A 6,000-nucleotide genomic window follows, 5' to 3' on the forward strand; every position below is an offset into this window, starting at 1 on the left:
GTTTCTCTAAAACAGTAAAGACTAAAGTTGGTCATGATGTTTCTCTAAAACACAGAACACTAAAGTTGGTCATGATGTTTCTCTAAAACACAGAACACTAAAGTTGGTCATGATGTTTCTCTAAAACACAGAACACTAAAGTTGGTCATGATGTTTCTCTGAAACACAGAACACTAAAGTTGGTCATGATGTTTCTCTAAAACACAGAACACTAAAGTTGGTCATGATGTTTCTCTAAAACACAGAACACTAAAGTTGGTCATGATGTTTCTCTGAAACACAGAACACTAAAGTTGGTCATGATGTTTCTCTGAAACACAGAACACTAAAGTTGGTCATGATGTTTCTCTGAAACACAGAACACTAAAGTTGGTCATGATGTTTCTCTAAAACACAGAACACTAAAGTTGGTCATGATGTTTCTCTGAAACACAGAACACTAAAGTTGGTCATGATGTTTCTCTGAAACACAGAAGACTAAAGTTGGTCATGATGTTTCTCTAAAACAGTAAACACTAAAGTTGGTCATGACGTTTCTCTAAAACAGTAAAGACTAAAGTTGGTCATGATGTTTCTCTAAAACAGTAAAGACTAAAGTTGGTCATGATGTTTCTCTAAAACAGTAAAGACTAAAGTTGGTCCTGATGTTTCTCTAAAACACAGAAGACTAAAGTTGGTCATGATGTTTCTCTAAAACACAGAACACTAAAGTTGGTCATGATGTTTTTCTAAAACACAGAAGACTAAAGTTGGTCATGATGTTTCTCTAAAACACAGAAGACTAAAGTTGGTCATGATGTTTCTCTAAAACACAGAAGACTAAAGTTGGTCATGATGTTTCTCTAAAACACAGAAGACTAAAGTTGGTCCTGATGTTTCTCTAAAACACAGAAGACTAAAGTTGGTCATGATGTTTCTCTAAAACACAGAACACTAAAGTTGGTCATGATGTTTTTCTAAAACACAGAACACTAAAGTTGGTCATGATGTTTCTCTAAAACACAGAACACTAAAGTTGGTCATGATGTTTCTCTGAAACACAGAACACTAAAGTTGGTCATGATGTTTCTCTAAAACACAGAACACTAAAGTTGGTCATGATGTTTCTCTAAAACACAGAACACTAATGTTGGTCATGATGTTTCTCTGAAACACAGAACACTAAAGTTGGTCATGATGTTTCTCTGAAACACAGAACACTAAAGTTGGTCATGATGTTTCTCTGAAACACAGAACACTAAAGTTGGTCATGATGTTTCTCTAAAACAGTAAAGACTAAAGTTGGTCATGATGTTTCTCTAAAACACAGAACACTAAAGTTGGTCATGATGTTTCTCTAAAACACAGAACACTAATGTTGTTCATGATGTTTCTCTGAAACACAGAACACTAAAGTTGGTCATGATGTTTCTCTGAAACACAGAACACTAAAGTTGGTCATGATGTTTCTCTGAAACACAGAACACTAAAGTTGGTCATGATGTTTCTCTAAAACAGTAAAGACTAAAGTTGGTCATGATGTTTCTCTAAAACACAGAACACTAAAGTTGGTCATAATGTTTCTCTAAAACACAGAACACTAAAGTTGGTCATGATGTTTCTCTGAAACACAGAACACTAAAGTTGGTCATGATGTTTCTCTGAAACACAGAACACTAAAGTTGGTCATGATGTTTCTCTGAAACACAGAACACTAAAGTTGGTCATGATGTTTCTCTAAAACACAGAACACTAAAGTTGGTCATGATGTTTCTCTGAAACACAGAACACTAAAGTTGGTCATGATGTTTCTCTAAAACACAGAACACTAAAGTTGGTCATGATGTTTCTCTAAAACACAGAACACTAAAGTTGGTCATGATGTTTCTCTGAAACACAGAACACTAAAGTTGGTCATGATGTTTCTCTGAAACACAGAACACTAAAGTTGGTCATGATGTTTCTCTGAAACACAGAACACTAAAGTTGGTCATGATGTTTCTCTAAAACACAGAACACTAAAGTTGGTCATGATGTTTCTCTGAAACACAGAACACTAAAGTTGGTCATGATGTTTCTCTGAAACACAGAAGACTAAAGTTGGTCATGATGTTTCTCTAAAACAGTAAACACTAAAGTTGGTCATGACGTTTCTCTAAAACAGTAAAGACTAAAGTTGGTCATGATGTTTCTCTAAAACAGTAAAGACTAAAGTTGGTTATGATGTTTCTCTAAAACAGTAAAGACTAAAGTTGGTCCTGATGTTTCTCTAAAACACAGAAGACTAAAGTTGGTCATGATGTTTCTCTAAAACAGTAAAGACTAAAGTTGGTCATGATGTTTCTCTAAAACAGTAAAGACTAAAGTTGGTCATGATGTTTCTCTAAAACAGTAAAGACTAAAGTTGGTCCTGATGTTTCTCTAAAACACAGAACACTAAAGTTGGTCATGATGTTTCTCTAAACACAGAAGACTAAAGTTGGTCATGATGTTTCTCTAAAACACAGAACACTAAAGTTGGTCATGATGTTTCTCTAAAACACAGAACACTAAAGTTGGTCATGATGTTTCTCTAAAACACAGAACACTAAAGTTGGTCATGATGTTTCTCTGAAACACAGAACACTAAAGTTGGTCATGATGTTTCTCTAAAACACAGAACACTAAAGTTGGTCATGATGTTTCTCTGAAACACAGAACACTAAAGTTGGTCATGATGTTTCTCTGAAACACAGAACACTAAAGTTGGTCATGATGCTTCTCTGAAACACAGAACACTAAAGTTGGTCATGATGTTTCTCTGAAACACAGAACACTAAAGTTGGTCATGATGTTTCTCTGAAACACAGAACACTAAAGTTGGTCATGATGTTTCTCTAAAACACAGAACACTAAAGTTCGTCATGATGTTTCTCTAAAACACAGAACACTAAAGTTGGTCATGATGTTTCTCTGAAACACAGAACACTAAAGTTGGTCATGATGTTTCTCTGAAACACAGAACACTAAAGTTGGTCATGATGTTTCTCTGAAACACAGAACACTAAAGTTGGTCATGATGTTTCTCTAAAACACAGAAGACTAAAGTTGGTCATGATGTATCTCTAAAACACAGAACACTAAAGTTGGTCATGATGTTTCTCTAAAACACAGAAGACTAAAGTTGGTCCTGTTGTTTCTCTAAAACACAGAAGACTAAAGTTGGTCATGATGTTTCTCTGAAACACAGAAGACTAAAGTTGGTCATGATGTTTCTCTAAAACAGTAAAGACTAAAGTTGGTCATGATGTTTCTCTAAAACAGTAAAGACTAAAGTTGGTCATGATGTTTCTCTAAAACACAGAAGACTAAAGTTGGTCCTGATGTTTCTCTAAAACACAGAAGACTAAAGTTGGTCATGATGTTTCTCTAAAACACAGAACACTAAAGTTGGTCATGATGTTTCTCTAAAACACAGAACACTAAAGTTGGTCATGATGTTTCTCTAAAACACAGAACACTAAAGTTGGTCATGATGTTTCTCTGAAACACAGAACACTAAAGTTGGTCATGATGTTTCTCTGAAACACAGAACACTAAAGTTGGTCATGATGTTTCTCTGAAACACAGAACACTAAAGTTGGTCATGATGTTTCTCTAAAACAGTAAAGACTAAAGTTGGTCATGATGTTTCTCTAAAACAGTAAAGACTAAAGTTGGTCATGATGTTTCTCTAAAACACAGAAGACTAAAGTTGGTCCTGATGTTTCTCTAAAACACAGAAGACTAAAGTTGGTCATGATGTTTCTCTAAAACACAGAACACTAAAGTTGGTCATGATGTTTCTCTGAAACACAGAACACTAAAGTTGGTCATGATGTTTCTCTAAAACACAGAACACTATAGTTGGTCATGATGTTTCTCTAAAACACAGAACACTAAAGTTGGTCATGATGTTTCTCTGAAACACAGAACACTAAAGTTGGTCATGATGTTTCTCTAAAACAGTAAAGACTAAAGTTGGTCATGATGTTTCTCTAAAACACAGAACACTAAAGTTGGTCATGATGTTTCTCTAAAACACAGAACACTAAAGTTGGTCATGATGTTTCTCTAAAACACAGAACACTAAAGTTGGTCATGATGTTTCTCTGAAACACAGAACACTAAAGTTGGTCATGATGTTTCTCTGAAACACAGAACACTAAAGTTGGTCATGATGTTTCTCTAAAACACAGAACACTAAAGTTGGTCATGATGTTTCTCTAAAACAGTAAAGACTAAAGTTGGTCATGATGTTTCTCTAAAACACAGAACACTAAAGTTGGTCATTATGTTTCTCTGAAACACAGAACACTAAAGTTGGTCATGATGTTTCTCTAAAACACAGAACACTAAAGTTGGTCATGATGTTTCTCTGAAACACAGAACACTAAAGTTGGTCTGATGTTTCTCTGAAACACAGAACACTAAAGTTGGTCATGATGTTTCTCTAAAACAGTAAAGACTAAAGTTGGTCCTGATGTTTCTCTAAAACACAGAAGACTAAAGTTGGTCATGATGTTTCTCTAAAACACAGAACACTAAAGTTGGTCATGATGTTTCTCTAAAACACAGAACACTAAAGTTGGTCATGATGTTTCTCTAAAACACAGAACACTAAAGTTGGTCATGATGTTTCTCTGAAACACAGAACACTAAAGTTGGTCATGATGTTTCTCTAAAACACAGAACACTAAAGTTGGTCATGATGTTTCTCTAAAACACAGAACACTAATGTTGGTCATGATGTTTCTCTGAAACACAGAACACTAAAGTTGGTCATGATGTTTCTCTGAAACACAGAACACTAAAGTTGGTCATGATGTTTCTCTGAAACACAGAACACTAAAGTTGGTCATGATGTTTCTCTAAAACAGTAAAGACTAAAGTTGGTCATGATGTTTCTCTAAAACACAGAACACTAAAGTTGGTCATGATGTTTCTCTAAAACACAGAACACTAATGTTGTTCATGATGTTTCTCTGAAACACAGAACACTAAAGTTGGTCATGATGTTTCTCTGAAACACAGAACACTAAAGTTGGTCATGATGTTTCTCTGAAACACAGAACACTAAAGTTGGTCATGATGTTTCTCTAAAACAGTAAAGACTAAAGTTGGTCATGATGTTTCTCTAAAACACAGAACACTAAAGTTGGTCATAATGTTTCTCTAAAACACAGAACACTAAAGTTGGTCATGATGTTTCTCTGAAACACAGAACACTAAAGTTGGTCATGATGTTTCTCTGAAACACAGAACACTAAAGTTGGTCATGATGTTTCTCTGAAACACAGAACACTAAAGTTGGTCATGATGTTTCTCTAAAACACAGAACACTAAAGTTGGTCATGATGTTTCTCTGAAACACAGAACACTAAAGTTGGTCATGATGTTTCTCTAAAACACAGAACACTAAAGTTGGTCATGATGTTTCTCTAAAACACAGAACACTAAAGTTGGTCATGATGTTTCTCTGAAACACAGAACACTAAAGTTGGTCATGATGTTTCTCTGAAACACAGAACACTAAAGTTGGTAATGATGTTTCTCTGAAACACAGAACACTAAAGTTGGTCATGATGTTTCTCTAAAACACAGAACACTAAAGTTGGTCATGATGTTTCTCTGAAACACAGAACACTAAAGTTGGTCATGATGTTTCTCTGAAACACAGAAGACTAAAGTTGGTCATGATGTTTCTCTAAAACAGTAAACACTAAAGTTGGTCATGACATTTCTCTAAAACAGTAAAGACTAAAGTTGGTCATGATGTTTCTCTAAAACAGTAAAGACTAAAGTTGGTTATGATGTTTCTCTAAAACAGTAAAGACTAAAGTTGGTCCTGATGTTTCTCTAAAACACAGAAGACTAAAGTTGGTCATGATGTTTCTCTAAAACAGTAAAGACTAAAGTTGGTCATGATGTTTCTCTAAAACAGTAAAGACTAAAGTTGGTCATGATGTTTCTCTAAAACAGTAAAGACTAAAGTTGGTCCTG

This window comes from Salvelinus fontinalis, unplaced genomic scaffold (genome assembly GCF_029448725.1).
Source record: "Salvelinus fontinalis isolate EN_2023a unplaced genomic scaffold, ASM2944872v1 scaffold_1434, whole genome shotgun sequence".
Lineage (NCBI taxonomy): Eukaryota > Metazoa > Chordata > Actinopteri > Salmoniformes > Salmonidae > Salvelinus > Salvelinus fontinalis.